Source organism: Alligator mississippiensis, chromosome 5 (genome assembly GCF_030867095.1).
Source record: "Alligator mississippiensis isolate rAllMis1 chromosome 5, rAllMis1, whole genome shotgun sequence".
Classification (NCBI taxonomy): domain Eukaryota; kingdom Metazoa; phylum Chordata; order Crocodylia; family Alligatoridae; genus Alligator; species Alligator mississippiensis.
Window position 1 is genome coordinate 134,237,719 of NC_081828.1, and position 18,982 is coordinate 134,256,700.

Here is an 18,982-nt window from a genome sequence, read left to right on the forward strand (position 1 = left end):
AGTTCTGAGGGCTTGGCATGGGTGAGAGGCTCACACTTGTGTATGTAGTCCATATCCTCAGCCCTGAGGTTGCTGTGGTTTGAGTTTGGCCTGGTGATCAGGAGGTATAAGAGATCCAGCTTGGTTAGGGGGCTAAGTGGAGCCCATGGCTTTCATTTGATTTAGTCTTGCTTTTTGCCAAGTTTGGGGAAACTCCACTTTCTGTTCAGCTTAGTGCTGTGGCGTGGGGAGGGGACAACATTTGGCTGGGTGTGTCAGGAGAGGGAGAGGAAGGTGAAGGGAATAATGGCACATAGAGCCCTAGATTATTTGCTTGTGCTGGGGGTTGAGCTTGGGGGCATTTGCCCCCTGACATGGTTGGGAGTTGGAAATTGGTTTTGTTCTGGTAGCAAGGGGTGTGCTGGCTGGGTTGGTAGCAATTGGATGGTGGTTGTCTGTCCTTATTGGCTGCTATCTAGTTTGTTCTGTCATGGTTTGGTACAGAATGACAGCCCCTATTTTGGTTGCCTTGAGCCTGGGATGTTGGACAATGAGGGCCAGAGAAGTTTGGAAGCCTCATTGGCCTTGCAGACAGGTAACAGGTTTTGGGTGGCTGGGTGAAAACTGGCTGAGTTGGAAGGTCACCTTGTTGGGTGTGGTTGGCTGATTCAGGAAGTAGGGATGTATCTGTTTGCATGATTGGGGGTGGATCTGGGGCCTGTAGTGCCATGGTTGAGGAACGAGGTTTTGGTTGCTTAGCTGGTAGGAGACTAGAGGGTTAGATGGCATTTGCCTTGGATGATGATACCCTTGTGAGGTAGTGTGGTGGCTGAGTGCGTTTGTGACTTTCTCGGGGAGAGAGGGGATCTGGTTGGTACCCTACCAGAGGGGTTAGTCAGTAGACTAGGAGAAGGTGATTTGGGGGATGGAGATTTGGGGCTTGAGAGAAGAACCCTATCTTGTTTGGATCCATTTTTTTTTCAATTGGACTGTGGTTTGTCTGGGTCAGAAGCAGTATTGGGACCTGCACTGGATGCTGCTTGGGGGCTCAGATTGTGGCAGGACAGGCACTGTTGTGGTTGCATGAAGACTGCAAATTGGGTGGGAGATTGGGCCTGTGGCTGTGGTACTTGCAGCCTGGGTGATTTGGGTAGTGATGAAAGGTTTGGCCATTAGGCTGTGCCTTTTGGGCTTGGGGTGGGTGGGTTTGCTTGCTTGTGTACAGGCCGGGCTCTCAGGCCTGGGTTTGGTCTGGTTTTTGGTGGGTGAAGGTACCTGACATTGTGGGGATGGTTGAGTCATCCTGGAACAGGTGAAGGGTTTTACCTTGCTAAGTGTGGTGTGGGGTCTGGCTTGGTAAGGTGCAGTTCAAGTCTTCATCCTTGCAGGGGAAAGGGTCACAGAGGTAGATTGGGTGTGTGGAGTGTAAGTTATTGTGGGAGAGGGGTGACTATAGACTGGGGTTCTCTACTGTTGGGGTTGGGGGGCCAAAGTGTGACTTAATTGGGTTGAGAGTAAACAGGAACATAAGACATGCAGTTGGGGGCCAGGTGTATTTGTTGAGGTCCCTTCATTAGTTGCTGGAATACAGTTGTGTTGTCCCCTAGACCCCCCATTTCCCTGCCCTGCATCTCCTTGTTAGTTCCCAAGTTGTTCCTTTGTCCTCTGTTTGTTTTTCCAGCTCTGGTCTATTATGCCCTTGCAGCCAGGCATTGTGGTCAGGCTGCTAGGGGTCTCCTGTGTGTGGCTATGCCTGAGATGCCTGGACTAGCTTAAGTATTGGTGTAAAAGAATGGGGAGGGTTTTGGGATGGGGTGTTGGTTGTGGGGCACTGGGCTCCAACTTAGTTGGGAGCTTAGGCAGACAAGTTTTTTGATCACAGTAGCAGTGATACCCCCTTCTAAACGCTCACCATGTAGCTGTGGGACATAAGCATCCACCTGGCCTACCTGTGGCCTTAACTCAGCTGGGGGATCCCTTCCAACCCCAGCCATCTACAGAGTCTGAAATGTCTCCTTTCTTTAACACTCATGTTTAGGCACCTATGGCAGCTGCCTTGCAGACAGTCCACAGTGTTTCCCATGCCCCATCCTGTTTCATGCTGCCTCTTTATGTATTGACCCCTACTGTGTGGGTTCCTTGTTACCAGATTTGCCCATTACTTTGGGGTGTGCTCATTTATTAGGGATAGTTTCTAGGGTCTTGGTGATTCTGTCAATGTGCTGCTTGTGTTACTGTACGGAGATGTATCTCTCCCTTCTGCAAGCCCTCACCCCCAATGGAGCTATCTTGCAGGACTCAATCTCAATGGGGCTGGGTTCCTCCAGTCACCAAATCAGTCATACATGCACAAACACACACAGATTAACATGACACTCCTGACCTGGCTGGGTTGATCAGCATGGACAGGCTGACACCCTCATATGCCAAGAATCAGTTCATCAGAGCAATAATAAACTGCAGTCACACACAAGCACACAGGTGAACAGAATCCCTCTGAATCCGGCTGGGTGTCCAGCTGACACCCTCATGGGCCAGCATTCAGTTCATAAGGGCACGTCTGAGTCAAACTGGGACAATCAGCCTGTACAAGCTGATCCCTTTATGTGTTTCAAACTCAGCACGTCCCAATCTTTGGCCTCTTGATGAGCAGACCCTGCAGTATTTTTGGGCTTCACAGGGATCTTTAGCTTAGGTAAAAGAAGTGTTGCTGCAGAGCACGGGAGGAAAAATAAGCAGAGAAGGAAAAATATACCCAATTACTACCAGTTTGACTATAAAAGTTATTTATTGCTAAGCATATGAAATATATAATGGTACTAATAATAATAGACATGCAAAAGAAAAACAAACACAAACAATTACAATACTACCCTGGTTTCACTAAGTATTTGGGGAAACTTAGCTCAAGCTTAACTGATACAGTTCAGGTTCAGAAGTTTATGCCTGGAGAGAAAAGAGAGAGAGAGCTGGGATCTCACCAGTCCAAGGTACTCAGGCTGCAAAGCTGACAGGCACAGTCCTTGAAGGGAGATGATCTGTTCTTCCAGCATCCCAAGAATGACAGGGGATGGTGTCAGCACAGGAGTTTTCTTCTTCTTTCTTCTTCTTGAAGCGCATACACTTTTTACAGATTTTTATACCCTCAGTTCAGCTGCTTCGAAGCATCCTTAATTGTGTAAATCATTGTCTTTTTTATTGACAAGGGGTTATCTGGTTTGGACCATCTCAAGAAACTGATTGATAATCAGGAAACACTTAAGATTAGAGAGTAACCAAATACTTGGGAGCCAGCTTGAGATTCCTATGGATGGCAGATATACTGATGGGATATCTCATGGTTTCTTCAGAAACAATAGATAGCTTGCAGCATCAGGATTTTGGATTTTTACTTGTGCACAAGCCTCAGCTTAGCATGACTTTTCCAGATCTTACTATATTCTTTTAACAGACTTAAGATAATTATTGGGGTGCTCATAACCTTTTGTGGAGAGGACTCCCATCAGTCGTCTCGGGAAAAGTATGACAACACCTGTGATTAGGGCTCCAACGGGCTGGACGCTGTGATGAACCCTTAACCATTGTTCAAATGTTGCCCATACCCCCTCTGACTCGGTCTCTTGCCTCAGCATTCCCTAACCCAGCAACCGAGTTTTAGTTAATCAAGTTTAAATAGGCCTCCCATAGTGGGACCGGGGAATGTACGGCCCGAGATGCCTATTAAACTTAGAGGTGTGTGTGTGTGTCTGGGGGGGGAAAGTCCTTAGTAAATCCAGATTAGAACTGGTCTGATAAATGCTGAGCTGGGTGTGTGTGAACATGGGTTGATTAACATTTGGAGCACAGATTCCCCATCATGCAGTGCTCCCCTGCTTCTCTGGTCCCAGAATTCACTGCAGTTTCTGCTTCAGGCTTTCTGTTCTCCATCTCTCATGTAAATGAATGGTCATCTGGTTCCATCTTGGATGCAAATGAGACCTAGGGCAGTTGTTTCACTCTCGTCACCCTTATCTGGAAGGTCTTAGGTGTGTCTCTCACTGCATCTTAATCAGTTTCATTTATGTAGAGGAAGGGGGGGGGGGGGGGTTGAGTCAGAAAGACTGCATCCTGTGCCAGGGTTCCCAAGAACACACAGCTGAGATGTAACATCCTGGTCTCTTCCTCTTTCTCCCTCACTTGCTTGTTTTGTCTATAGTTTCCCCTATGGTCTATCAGGCACTGTGTATGCTGTTCTACTACTCATTGCGTCTTTCTCCTTTTCCCTCCTGGTTTTTCTCCCTTTGTTGCACTTCCTTTCTGTGCCTGATGTCCTCTCTTGCCCTTTGTCCCTTGGTGTTTTTGCCTACTCTGACCCTTGTTAATCTGTAGTCCCATGGTCTGTCACCCCCTAGTCCTGTTTTAGGGCCCTTCTTGGTGCTTTATCTGTCAGTCTTGCCTAATGTCCTCTCTTCCTCTATTTCCTAGTCCCTGTGGGTCCCCTCCGTCCTATTTCAGCTACCTCCACCCCTTAAATCTCACCCCCTAATCCTGCTCCATGTCCTGTCTTGGTGTTTTGAATACTGGTCTTTTGTTGATGTTGGTGTTAGTCTGTTCTTCTTCCCCAATTCTTTCCTGTCCCTTTGGGTATAGCCTGCTGATAGGCAAAGTCTTCATGTTGTAAAATGTTTTGAGAATCTAGTTAAATGGCCTACAGGATGGAAAGTTTTAGTGGCATTGACTTGTTTGAATGTAGCCTGGAGGTTTGGATTGGGGAGGAATGTAGGCTTTGGTTGTAGTCCAGGGGATGAGAGCCTGAGAGGTGGGGCATGAAGCCTGATGTGGATGGAATGATGAAGGGATTGGACAGAATGAGAGCTGGGTATATCCTGGGTATTCAGGGAGAGGTGGTTTAGTTTGGTGTGGCTAATAGCAGGTCTGGCAGCTTCTGAGCTATGGAGAAGAGCTCTGATTTTAATTGGGTTGTATCTTGATGTTTGGGTAGTGGGACTAGTCAAGTTTAGGAGCAGACTAGAGACATGGGAACAGCCCTAGCTTAATTGGGAGCTCAGATTGGGGTGTCCTCCTAACTTAGGGTATGAGGTAGGTATGTTGGTTGACTTCCCTGAAGTCTGCAGGGTGGAGATACGGTGGGGTCCATGTCTGCAGGAAGAGGTCTGGGGCCTTGGAATGGGTCAAAGGCTCACACTTCTGGGTGTAGTCCAGGTCCTCCTTTGGCTTGTGTCTGGCCTGCTGGTCAGTTAGTACAAGAGATGCAGTTTGGTTTGTAGGTCTATTGGAGCCCTGGCTTTGTTTTGCTGTAGCCTCAAACTTTGCCTAGTTTGCAGGGGAGCTCTGGTTTGTGTTCATCTTAGTGCTATGACAGAGAAGGGGGCAAAGATTAGTTGGGTGTATATGGAGGGTGACAGGTGTGGTGTGGTGGCATGGGAGGCTACAGGTTCAGGAAGTAAGGATCTATTTGGTAGCATGATTGAGTTTAACCTGGGATGTCTGGTGCCTCTGGTGTCATGGCTGGTGGGAGGTGTCTTGGTTGGTTAGGGAGGTTGGAAAGTTGAAGATCAAGTGGCATTTGACTTGTATGACAGGAGCTTTGGAGGGGGTTGAGAGAGCTTGTCAGATTGGGTGGATAGTGGGTATTCCAGTGGAAGGATTAGTCAGTAGACTAGGGGGTGCTGAAATCAGAGGAGGGTGGGATTTGGGGCTTGAGAGAGGAACCCTAGCTTGTTTGGGTGCAGCTTTGTTTGGCCTGTGACAGTGTGGCCTGCCTGGGTCAGAAGCAATGTAGGGGCTTAGGGGGTTCTGACCGTCTTGAGTGCTGCTTGACTCAGATTATGCAGAGGGAGGGAGCTGTGCTGGCTGGAAGTGGCCAGGAGGTTGGGTGGGTGAGTTGCCTGCAGATTGGGGACTTGAAAAGGGATGAGAAGTTGTCTGGCTGTAGGTTGGGGTTTGGGATGGATGGGGTGCCCTTGCTTGATTAGGTACAGCCTGGGCCTTCAGGGAGAGGATGGTCTGGCTTGGTTTTTGCTGCATTATAAAATCTGGCTTTGGTGGGGTATTGGGTGATCCTGGGACACGTAAAGGGCTCTGTCCTACTGAATGCAACGTGGTTGTATTCCAGGACCTGGCTTGGTTAGGTTGCAGTTGAAGGCTTCAGCCTGGTGAGGCCTGGCTTGAGTGTTGGAAGGAGCGTAAGCTAGTGTAGGGTAGGGGTGGCTGGGTGCTGGGGTCCCTAATGTTAGGGTTGGGAGCAGTAGTGTAGCTTGTTTGGGTTGGTAGCAGACGGAACATAGGGCCTGGGGTTGAGTTTCTTTCCCTAGTTGATTAAATCCAGTTGCATTGTCCCCTAGACTTGATACATGCTCCCTTTTTTGATCCCAAGAACTCTCCAATCTTAGTCTTGCTGCTTTTCCCCCCTTTTTCTGAAGTGCCCCTGTCTTAACTGACCTTTCCCACCCTACCCTGATCCTACCTCCAGTCACTTTCTGTTCCCTTCTCCTCTAGTCCTGCCCCTCTTCTGCTTTGGGTTTGCTGTCCCTCTTGGCTGCTCTGCTGCACCTTCTTCAGTTACATGTGTAGTCACCTAACTATGGCCTGAATATCTCTTCCTTCATTTCTTTTCCTTGTGAAAAATCTTAATTCATAGAAGGTTAAAATGGAATGGTTGTCTCCAGCAGCTATGAAAGGGAATTGGCCTGAAAATTAAATTATACAAGTAGTTATACGACATGGCGGCCACTAGAGGACAGCATTCACTGTGGAAAGAGAGACAGACAGGGGTTGCATTGGTTTTAGAACTGATAAGAAAATGGTGATGGTTATTATTATTTTTTATTTAAAAAACTTAGTTGAAAGATTTCTGTCAATTGCAGAAAACTGCCAGACTCTATCCAATGTTGATTATTCACAGTACATTTTTTTTTTTCTGTTACCCTAGCAGAAATATGGTCGTAGGGAGGATACTACATGACAAATATGTCAACTGTTATGTCTTGGTATAGCGTCTTTTCTTGCCATATCCTTGATGGTAGGCCAGAGAAGCATGCCTGTACATGTATTGGTGCATCACTGCAGTTTTCTTTTGTTTCCAGAAAATACTTACCTGATTATACCCATGCTCCCTAAGCTGTGTGTCTCAGTGAATATGGTACATTTTACTATGAAGTAATTGCTTTCTAACTGGATGGTTAAGGCCCCTGCTACTTCTTTGGGTGAATCTGGTATCTAGCCTTTCCTTTACTGAATGCCATAAACATCTACTTAAGGATTTGAATTATTTATTAAATATATACTGTAAACATAATCATATATCTGAGACATGCTCTGCAATTAGAGCAGTGATGTGTGTTAAGATTTGTCTCCTTCAGTGTTGTTCTGCTTATTCATCAAATCATTACTTTGCGGGGAGAAGGCATGCCTACCCAGGATGCCTCAAAACCTGTCACTGTGCTGATTTATAACTTTCTCTCATTTGCTTCATTTGGCATAACTTATGTTTGGCAGTAGCTTATATTTCACTAGTTGATTGACAGGCTGTGGTAAAGTACTGTCTACCCATGTGACTTCTGATTTTTAACTTGGCTCAGTTGTTTTCTACCTGTCTGTCATGTGTGTCTGAAGAACCCTAATTTAGCATTGCCAGCATCCTTGCTCATCTTTCACTTGATAGCTAGTTCCTGTGATAAGCCTTTCTTTGGGTAGGCCATCTGAAGGGTTACAGTCAGTAACTATTATTTCCCTGTAAACTTCTTTGCCCCACATATAACTGCCTAGCAAAAGTGTCTGTAGTACTTGCTCTCACAAGTTCCCTAGTACTTGTTCTCTCTTTTAAACTGTATAACTGGCATTGCACTGTTAGTTTAAACTGTGTATAGTCAGCTTGACCAAACACTTCTTAGGGAAAATGTCTAATTATCATTTCTTATTTAGATTAAAATAATGTTACCTATTGCTGTTCATACCCCTGGTGGCAGCCATGGTCCTTGTTTAGTTTGGTGCTACCTCAAGGGCTGTGGTGGGCAGTGGCTGACCTGGTTTGGGCAAGGCCAGAACTATTATACTGTGGCCACAGTATTAAGGGGTGGAGATCCAGTTTGCTTTGGGGCAGGTTTGGGGGCTAACACCATTTCAAGTTTGGTGTTCTGTTGTGGCATAGAGACGGAGGCAAAGCTTGTTTGGGTGCATCCTGCAAGTTTTCACCAGGAGGGACAAAGTGTGGTTTTGTTCATGTAGCCTGAGTGTACAGGTGACGGAGTCCTGGTTTGGTTGGATTCCTTCTGGGAGTTGGGGGAGTGCCATTAACTTGGGTTTGGTTGGGGGTTCAGGTAGAAGGGGTGTCTTGGCACAGTTGGTGGCAATTGAATGATGGTGGTGTGGGTTTGGGAGCATAAATGCAGCCCTAGTTTGGTTGGCTGTAGGCTGGGATGGCTTGAAAGAGGTGGGAGGTTCTATGTTGTTGAAGGCAGTCCAAGTACTTGCCTTCAGAATGTCAATTGGTTTGGTTGCTTGGTGAAATGTAGCCTTAGGTGAGGATGGCTGGATGTAGTCCTGTGTCAAAATTTGTGGGGAGAAGCTTGTCTTATTTGAGTTGTTAGAAACCCTGTTTTTTGGGTTGGTGCATGACTGCAGCCTTGGGGGTAGTGTCAGGTGGCTTCAGGAGTGGAAGTCTTAGTCAGTTAGCTGTGGTATGGGGCTTGAGAGCTAGGAGAAGTTGCTGGGAAACAAAGGTGGGAAGAGAGGAGAGCCAGGAGGAGCTGCTGAAAGACCAAGATGAGGACAAGTGCCAGGAGAAGTTGCTGTGAGAGCAAAGGGGAAAAGAGAAGAGGCTGGAGAGGCACCTTGCCAGCCAAGGGGGACCAGTGAGAGCCAAGAGAAGACCTTGAGACACCAAGGTGGAGAGGCAAGAGAGCCAGGAGAAGCTGCTGAGAGACTGAGGTGGGGGCAAGAGAGCTAGGAGAAGCTATTAAGGTACATAGGTGGAGAGACAAGAGAGCCAGGAGAAAATTGGAGCAGAGAAAGAGATGCTGTAAGAGAACTTGAGAGATCAGCACGGGCAGAAGAGAGGCTGGAGAAGCCCCTGGCTCCTCAAGCAAGGGACAAAAGAATCTGAACAAGCCCTTAACATCCCAAGGTAAAGAGAAGTGAGGCTGATTCTTTGATTTAACTGGATCCTTGGAGGGGGAGACTGGCTAGACTCTGGGATCCCTAGTATCGGGGTCAGAGTTAAGAGTTTTCATTGGGGTGGTGGGTGCTCAAGATGGCTGTATCCTGTGTAATATTTTGGGGAGTTCTTTTTTGGTTAGGCTGTAGTTGGGGAGAGGGTTGACAAGACAGGGTGCAACCTATGTACTCCAGGTTGTAACTCCAGTGCTGTGAGCTTTGTGGCTTGAGAGAAGAGCCCTGGCTCCTTTTGCCTGTCTGTGTGGTTAGCTTGGGTTGAGAGTGTGGGTTCTAGGTGGATTGACTGGTTTTGGGGGCTCAGATTGGAGAGGGGGATTGATAGGTTGGGTGCAGCCTGGGACTGGGCTTGAGGCTGGTAATAAGACTTACTTATCTGTAGTCTGAAGACTTGGAAAAGGTGCAGTGGAGAGGCTGGGGGATAGGGGTAGCAGTTCAGTTGCTTGTGACCTAAGGACTTGGTTTGTGGGGGGGCTCACTTGGTTGGGTGCAGCCTTAATCTTCAAGGAGGTGAGTAGTTTGTTTGTTTTTGGTTTTGTTTCGTTTTTTTTGGGGGGGGGGGGGAGGAGGAGGGTCCTGCCAGATACTCAGGTGGGATAATAAGACCTGGGGTGGTTGGAGGAAGGGTTGAATGCCTTGATTGTTTGGGTGCAGATAGTGTGATGACCTGGCTTGGTTGTATTTGGTGTTCAGATTTGGGCAGGGGTGGGAAGCATCTATGGTATGGCCTTGTCATGTCATGTCTTGTCTTGCCCTGCTTTCCTTCCTGATCTCTTCTTCCCTTGTCCTCTGTTGCCTTTCTCCAGCCTTTCTTGCTCTATTGTGTTGTCCCATGGACCTACCTAGTTTCCTTTTTTTGGTCTGTTGACCCCTGGTCTGCAGAGCTCTCCTTGTGGTTCCTTTGTTCTTTTTCCCTAGTTGCCCCCTTCTCCTGCTTTGTGCCATCCATCCTACTGGTTGTTTGATTCACCACAGATGGTTTTCCTGGCCCAGTTTTTTCATCCTGCTTTTTGTCCCCCAGACCTTCTTTGTTTGCTTGCTTCTGATGTGTCGTACCACTGTTCGTTTGTTCCTGTTCCCACCTCACTTGCAGTCCTGGTGCCTCAGTCCTGTTTCCATCCTCCACTTGGCAGAGTCCCCTTTTGCCTCATGTCCCTGCTCTCTGGCATCCCCTTCTCCTGTTGCATTTCCCCTCCTGGTCTGTCATTCTTTTGAATATCACCACCACTGCATCTCTTTTTCTAAGTCCACTGTTCCTTTGTCTTCCTTTTCTTCCAGTCTTGATCTGTCCTCTCCATCAAAGCTGATAGTAGCCTTCTGTTCATGGCTGTTCCTGAGGCTGCTGGAGCTTCCTGAGCTAGCTGAAGTGTTAGTGATGGAGAGTGGAGAAGGCGTGGGGCTGAGTTGGCTGGTGAGGGCAGAGCTTCAACAGCTAAGTGAAGGGCTGAGGTAGGCAGGGCCCTTGAGCACATTGGTGGCAATAACTGTTTCAGACACAGCTCCTTTAACTGTGAGACATAAGCATCCACCTGGCCTACCCCTGTCCTCAAGAGCCTGACCTACCTGTGTCCTTAACTTGGCTTGTGTAAGCCCTTCCAGCCTTAGCCATGAACACAGCCTCAGACCTTCCCTGGTCTTCTGTGCTAGTACAGGGAGTCCTCGACTTGCAACGTTTATAGATTGACACCCTATTTCAACTTTGATGTCAGTTTTGACTTTACAATGCTTGATCTGACATGACACCACGCCACCCATCTGCCTGGAGAACGTCTATCCAAACTTCCTTGGACACTTTCTTTAAGAAAGCAGACAAGACTCCAGAAAAACCTGCAGCCAAGACTCCTGAGAAGACTCCAGCCAAGAGCCCTTCAAAAAGTCCAGCAAAGTCACCTCAAAGAAGTCCTTCCAAATCAATAGGATTGCTAGTTACAATCTAAATACATGAATGTAGCTATATTACTCATCTATAATAGATTGAGTACAAAATTCTGGGGTATTTTTAGTGAAAATAGGGTATTGGGCCTTGGTTCAAGAACCAATTCACTATTTATAACATTGTTTCTTATGAGAAAATTGGTTCTGAGTTGCAACGTTTCGACTTGTAACACAATTGGTTCCTGAAAACTGTCTTATGTCCGAGGACTGCCTCTACTTCAGCCAGCTCAGGCAGCCCCAGCCACCTTCAACCAAGCCCACAGTATCCCTGCTTCCCTGTCCTGTTTCATACTGCCTCTTTGTCTGTCCATCCCTACTTTCTGGGCTGTCAGTCTCTTCCTTCCTTCTCTCTTCATTTCTTGCTTTATTTGCAGCTCCCATTCCCATAATCCCTCCCCCCCCCCCCAGGTGTTTCTCACTCTCCTTCTGGTGTTTGTGTCCTTCTGCCTTCTTTCCCCTCAGTTTTTCACCCCTGCCTTTTTCTGCTTTTTCCTCTTCTCCCCATTTCCCTTGCTGGTATCTTGGGCCTGGCCTGACCCTTGTCATGTTCTGTCTGTTCCTCCCTGCTTTTATCCAATCTCTGCCCCAGGTCTGCTGTCACCTACTCTTGCTTTGGTCTTCTCTGGGGGCATTATCTATCAGTCCTGGCTCATGAATCCTTTTTTCTATCTTTCCTGGTCCCCTCTCCACCCCTCTGCTTTTCCTGCCACACTTCACCTTCTTGACTCCATAGTCTTGCCTCATTTCCTGTCTTGGATTCTAGTCCTGGACTCTTCTTTTTCCCCTCTGCTCCCTTTTGTGCCTTTGGGCTTAGTATGGGTTTTTTAAGAGACTGCATTTGATAAAAGTTTAGGGAAATTCATGAAGCTGACCTAAAGAGTGGAGGTTTTGATGGCATTATAGTTGGGAAGCTTTAAAAGCGGGTAGCCTTGGGCTTCTTTGGTTGCAGGCCAGTGTGATTGTTCGGTGGTTGGTTTCAATGGCTGCAGTTATGGGGGTAGGATGATGTATGTTTGGGGTGACTATCAAATGTGACAGACCAAGTGCTGGGTTGCTTGTTGCATCCTGGGTGTTTAGGGACCAGAGATGTGGGGTGGAAAATTTTCCACAGAAAATTCCAAAATGGAAACTTTTCCAAAAAATTTTCCATTGCTTTTATTTTTCTGTGGGAAACTTTCCATGTCTAAAAATTTATTGTTTCATAAAATTAATTAGTAACAATGAATGGATGCCAATACAATATTAGGCAAGCCTGGCAGTTTCAAAGTTGTAATTTGATGTTTTTCAAGTGATTATCCCTAGGAAGTATGTGAGAGAGTACATATGTTTTATTGGTTTATAAACAGGAGGGTAAATACACTCACATAATAATACAAACCAAAAATCAAGTTATGAATTCCCATAATTGGCTGTGCACACCAAATCAAAAACAAAACACGACATCTCATGCACAGTTCTTTGGGTGTACCTAAAATTAGTGTCACCAGTTTTCAGTACCTTTTTGGTTTTTTTCTTACACTGTTTGTTTAAATTTAAGGGGAAGTACATGCTATTGTGCATTGTTTTTACATTTTTACAAATGCTCTAATAAAAATAATTTGTTTCCACAAACTTTGAATTTGCTTGAATATAACATTTAAACCAAATTAAGTGTGCTGTATTTAATTTTTTTCCCCATATCAAATATTTCAATTCAAATACTTATGGCTATTGGGACATAAAACATGGGGATATTTTTTAGTTTTGTTTACTACATGCAAGTCAAATAAACACGCTAAATCAATCATGCTCTACTTGGGACACTGGAAAATTTTCTGGAAATCTTTTCCAACTCAGTTTTCTGGAAAACTCACATCTCTGTCAGGGACAGGTGTCTGTTTGGTGATGGGTAACTGAGGGAGGTTTAGCTTCTGAGCTCTAGAGAGGAGGTTTGACTTAGTTGGGTACAATCTTGATTTTTGGGATGTCAAGGGTGGAGCCTGCTTCAGTTATTAGGGGAACCCTTGGGGGTTCTCCTTGGCTGGGAGCAGCTTCTATGTCTGGTTAGGCTGCCCTTGCTTGTTGGGTGGAAGGCTGGTTGTGTGTGCAGCCTGGGGACTTGCAGAATTGGGTTGGAGGTTGGGGGTGCTAATTCTCTTAGCTAAGACCTGAAGATTGGGATGGGTAGTGGTCTCTTTCTTGCTTGGGTATGGCCTGGATCCTCATTGATTGGGTGCTCTGGCTATGGTTTGGCCTGATTTTTCAGGTGGGCTCAATGAACTTGACTTAATCTTGCATCTGGGGGAGGGGCTGACTTGGCTGGGGACAGGTATGGGTTGCATAAGTTGTCACAGGGTTGAGGTATGTAGGCCTGCTTTGCTTCAGTTCAGGCTTAGTCAGGTTGGGGATAATTCTGATTTGTTTGGCCTTATAGTGTGGCTTGAAGATGGGGCAAAGCTTGGTGGGTACCTCCTATGATGTGGTAGTTGTGCAGAGTGTCATTATGTTGGTACAGGCTGGGGTCTTGGCTTAGGGGTGCTTGTGCCCAGTGTTTACTAGATGCACCTTAAGAGTTTTGGGGGAGTGTTTTAAATGGTTTGTGTGGTCTTTAGGCTTCAGAAAGCATCCCTAGTTTGGTTAAGTGCAATCTTGTTGTTTGAGCTGTGTGGCTGGGATCAGCCTGTGTCAGCAGAATCTTGGGCAGCCTAGGAGCTTTTTGCTCCATTAGGGGCTGCTTGGGTGTTCAAGCAAAGGTAAGGTCAGATAAGTTAGAGGTCTTGAGGACAATGGCAATGCAGGTTGGTGCTTCTCCATGTCTTGGTGAAGGGTTTGGGGAACAGGGTTTTCGGAGAGAGACTCCCTTCTGCTCTAATGGCATTTAATGCATCTGGGGGTTTCACAATTAGGTTTGAGGAATGTTAGTCTCCAATCTAGACTTAGTGGTTCAGCTGCTCAGGGTCTCCCACTTGGAGCCTTGTTGGCAGTTACTCGGGTGCCTAAACTAGTTGAAGTGTTTGTGTTAACGAATTGGGCTGTTTGGGCTGTGTTTTATTGTTGGAGCAGGCCTGACCCCCAAGCGTGGCTTTGGTAGTTGTCCCGACGGGTTGCAGACCTTTGTTAAAGGGTTCACTGTGGCAAAATACAGCCTGTAGTCTGGAACAGCTTTCTTGTACCACTGATCCTCAACAGCCTTTTCAGTTTAAAGGTGTAGTCTCCTAAGTATGGCCTGAATATCTTTTCCTATTATTTTTTCATGGTGAAAAATCTTCACGTACTAGAATGTTAGAAAGGAACAACTATCCCTAGCAGCTATGAAAAAGTGTTATGATCAGGCCTACTTGAGCTGTTTAAACACATAATGGCAACTAGAGGGCATCATTCTTTTAAAAGCACAAACAGACATGCATTGCATTAGTGTTAGATCTAATAAAAATGGGAATTATTATTTTTGAAAAGCTTAGCTGAAAGATATCTGGTGTCTTTTAGAAAACTGTCAAGCTCCATGTCCAACCCCATTTAATACAGTACATGTCTGCATTAGTCTGTGAGTCTAGTGTGGATGTTGTATTTTTGGAGGGTACAAATATGTAAATTACTATGTTTTGGTATAGAGTCTTTTTACTAGAATATCCTTCACCAGAGATACAGGATGATTTATCTTTTGTGATGACGTGTTTGGTTTAAAAAAAAATGTTCATGCTATGTGTGTTCAACATATATTTTTCTTTCTCCACTATTGCATTTATTGATGGATCATGTGGGCATTTTGAAATCTAGCGCATGTCTGTGCTTGTACTGCTGCATCACTGCAGTTTTCTTTTTTTTACATGCAGTCACTACTTCCACTGATACCCATACTTCCTAAGCTCTGCGCTTCAGATACTGATTAAGACATTTTACTCTGAAACAGCTACTCTCTACCTGGATGTTTAAGGCCCTTGGTACTTAATTACATCAATCAGATGCATAGTATTTCCTGTACTAAAGACAAACATCTGCTTAGGCTCTGAATTATTTATTATGTATACCATAAACATAATGTACCTGAAGTGCACTCTGTAATAAGCAGTGAAGCGTTTGTGTTAAGGTCTCCATCCTTCAGTGTTGGTACGAATCTTAATAACTGGGTTATGAAGTAACATCATAACTTTGTAGGGAAAACGCATCCATATTTAGTGTGCATCAGAAACTGTCACTTCCCCATAAAATGAAATAATGGCCTGCCGCATTTTCATTTCTCTATCTCTTGCTTCTTTTAGCACACCTGATCTCTGGCACTTTATAGGTCACCAACTTACAGACAGGCTGTGACATGGGTAGACGGCACCATACCAATTTTTTATTTTGCTTTTTAACTTGGCTCTTTTCCACCTTCCCCTTCCTATGCATCTGAAGAGACCTAATTTGACACTGGCAGCATATTTGTGCATCATTCTTTTGATACATTCGCTGGAAAGCCTGTCTTATCAGGACCTCTTTTAGGGCTCCAAAGGGCCATAATCTGCAATCATTTTATTTTCTGCTGTTTGTCATGACCCAAAGGTCTGATTTTTTGTGTGTGCTTCGGCACTCGAATTATCCCCGTGGGTTTACAGCTTCATTGCACGGAGGAGTTCTGCTGCGCAGAGAACCCGCGTGCAAAGGAGTGTTCCCGCCACTTTGCAGCGGTCTTTGCAGGGTGCATTTCCTTTGCAACACAGAAATGCATGGTGCAAAGGAGTTCCTGCTTGTCATATGCAAATTTGTGCCCCGCAATTGGCTAGTGCTAAATTATTCACACGTGGCTGCTAGCGATTGGCCTGCTAGCCATATAAGAGGCTTGAGCAGTTTCTACCCAAGCCGAAGAGGACTCTGCATCCATCTCGTGGGGACTCTGGGTGTGCGCGGCAGGGTAATAGAAACCCTGTGTGTTGCTCAGAGGAGTTTGGCGGCCTGATCCACCGCCCACCTCTTCCCGTCTTCGAACGGAGCCTACTATAAGACGTATCGACGAGTTTTATGCGCGCTTGTCCTGGACATCCGGAGTTCTGTCTGCGTTGAGCCTAGCAAACTCCATGTGATTGTTCGTGTTCTGTCTGCGTGGAGCCTAGCAAACTCCACGTGTGTTCGTGTTTTCTGTTGTAACCGCAACTCAAGCAAGTTCTCAGCCTGCACCGCGACCATCTCGGTGTAAGTAAACAATCTTAAAATCAACCGTTAAGTGTCTGTGCCTAATTCTAGCTCGGCGCCCGCCCTCTCCGACCCGGCCTGCCCGGGCTGCCGGCCACAGCCCGCGTGCAGAGCGACAAAAAGGGCCTGGGGTCTGACCCCGCCTGCACACTGTTGTTTTCTTGAAACTCTTTTGGTGCCAAATGTTTCAATTGTGGGTCTATTACAGGTCCCTGTAAATGTTTCCTCTTAAACTGTATAATTGGTGTTATGCTAGAGTTAAATTTACAGTACAGGATCAAAGGTAGTAGGGCTGTAAGTGACTGCATAGTCATCTTATCCAGCCCCCTTCTCAAGACAGGGTCATCTGCAACTAAATCTCCCCAGACAAGTATCTGTCTAACCTGCTCTTGAAAATTTTCCAGAAAGAGATTCCATAGTTTCTCTAGGTAGCCTGTTCCATTTCTTGACCATCCTCATAGTCAGAAAGATCCACCTTATCTCTAACTTTACTTGGGAGGTATTCAGTTCTATGGCAGCCTGCCTTCGGTGTGCTGGGATTGGTCCTTCTTCTGGGGCTCCTACCTACCCTACACCCTGACCATGTGCCACCCAGATGTTAAAGCGTTGGTCTCGCCCTTGGATCTGACCAGGCAACCTCCTTTTTTTTTGGACTTGTAGGATCGTGGTCTCCTTGAGCCCATCTCCCCTGTATGATAGCCACCTGAGCTCAAACCGTCCCCTGTTGGAGTGTTGTGAATGAAAGCAGAACTAAAGAAGAACACAAGACATTCAACTTAAACTCAGGTAAGTTTCTCAGTGCTTGGGCTCTGCAGCTTACAGGCAGAGTCTTTTCTGCTGTACACTAGGGCCCAGAGGGCAGTGGAGGCTCTCCCCTCCTCACTGGCCTGGTCTGCTCTGGACCAAAGGAATAACAAAAACCCTGGCTGGGCTTGTCTCTCCTGTGGTATGTAAGCACCCAGCCAAGGGCACTTCATTGCTGGCCCAGTATCTCTCAGCCAGGTCCGAGCACCTCCTGGATGCGGGCCTTTCCTGGGCTCTAACTGGCAACATGGGCCTGGGGACAAGAGAACAGTGTTCAGCCCACGTCTTTCCCCTTGTCTTGCCCCATCACCAGTTCTTCTCCTCCTTGTTCCCAGGGTCAGGGTCCAGCCTAGCAGGCAGCCCTCCAGCAAACACTGACAAAAACAAAAGGGAAAAAAAAAACCCAAAGGAAAAAGAAATGGGACCTTACTGGGCATGACTGCCTTCCTTGCCACAGACTCAAAGCCAGTGGCCAGCACTTCCTGGCATCCTGGAGCCCCTCTGAGCATCTAGGCTAGCAGACAGCTAGCCTCCCCATCTTCTGGAGCCTCTCCTCCAGCTCCTTGTAGTTCCCATGTCTGGGCTTCCTCTCCCAGCCTGCCTCCCCAGTCTCTGTCCCCACGGTGGGCCAGAAATACCCATGCATCTGCAGGGCAGTCTGATCCAGACTGAACAGTTGCTGATGAAATGTGGTTCCTGTGGCTTTCTTTGTTCTCGCAGCATTGCTGGTTCTGGCATGGCAGGTGGGTCTCCGGCTGTTGCGGGTCCGAGTGGGTTCTTTCTCTTTTGTTCAAAGAGTGCAATATACTTTCTCACCTATGTGACCTGTGGAGACTGAGGAGGGGAGGGTGAGATTGGCACACAGAATGGTAGTCAGTATTCTGGATTGAGTTATCCTTTCTTTCCCCTCTATTCCATATCCCATATGTGAACTTCTCTGACTGAGTGCTTGCTTTGTTATTTTTTCTTCCTGAGGGTTTTGGAATTGGACTGAATCACTTTTTTCCATGATCCTGGAAAGTGTCAATTAGCTAGTATTTATGTCCTAATGAAAATTAGGATGTTTGAAAAAGGGAAGATTTTTTTTTTGTCCACCATGAATGCATACAATGACATTTAAGGTGGATTCTGAGGCCTCCTTCAGCTGTCCCGAACCACATAAACCACCATTTTTCCCTGCCTACACTGTTTCTTGTAGCTTGTACCAAATCTGTTTTTATTGAGCTTCTATGAACATAGTATAAAAACACATCTCGCATTCCCTTGAGCTATACAGAGCTTGGACACCTTGACTCTACTTTTGGGCTTTTTGGTAATACAGAGTTCAAGAGAAGGGGATTGTAGGATTTCTGCTGGTGGATGTGTGTGCGCTGAAATCTGCAACATACGAGAGATACAAAGAGGTTGCAGAATAGGGTGGGGTAGGAAGGGAACAGTGATATCAAGTGCCACAGAGCTTTTGTTCTTGTACTGGGGGTTAAGCTCAGAGGCTCAAACCATATATCAGAGGTGGCCAGAATATGATCCATGGGCCAGTCTGGCCTGCCAATTGATTGTCTGGCCCATGGCTCCCAGCAGCACTCTGCGTGGGGCCTAGCCCACATTGCACTCCTGCCCACACCCATTCCCCTACCTACTGATGTGCCGGCCTCAGCCAGCACACAGCTTCTTGGTGGGGCTGCTCCCAATACTTCTGCAGCTGCTTGAATACTACTCACCTCCCCCTGCCTCTAGCAACTCTTCTTCCTCCTCCTCCTCCTCCTTCTGCTACGCTGCTCTGGGCAGGAGGTAGAACGGAGGAGGAGTGGCGGCCATGGACACATGTAAGGCACCACTGCCTATCTGGGCTCCAGCTCACTTTTTTCTCCCCTGCCCGTCTGTCTCTGTGTCTCTAGTTTTATGTGCCTGTAAATGTTTTGAGTAGTATAAGTCAGGACAAAAATTA

The 18,982-nt window shown here is 46.6% G+C and overlaps 1 long non-coding RNA gene across 4 annotated transcripts in view; it reads left to right on the plus strand.

Moving 5' to 3' along the window:
- Positions 1–1,199: 1,199 nt before the first annotated feature.
- The window catches only part of LOC132250882 (uncharacterized), a 44,437-nt gene continuing 26,654 nt past the window's right edge, over positions 1,200–18,982 (plus strand). For all 4 annotated transcript variants that reach the window (XR_009462558.1, XR_009462554.1, XR_009462557.1 and 1 more), the window contains exon 1: positions 1,200–17,019. This is a non-coding gene — a long non-coding RNA (uncharacterized LOC132250882). The remainder of the gene's footprint in view (positions 17,020–18,982) is intronic.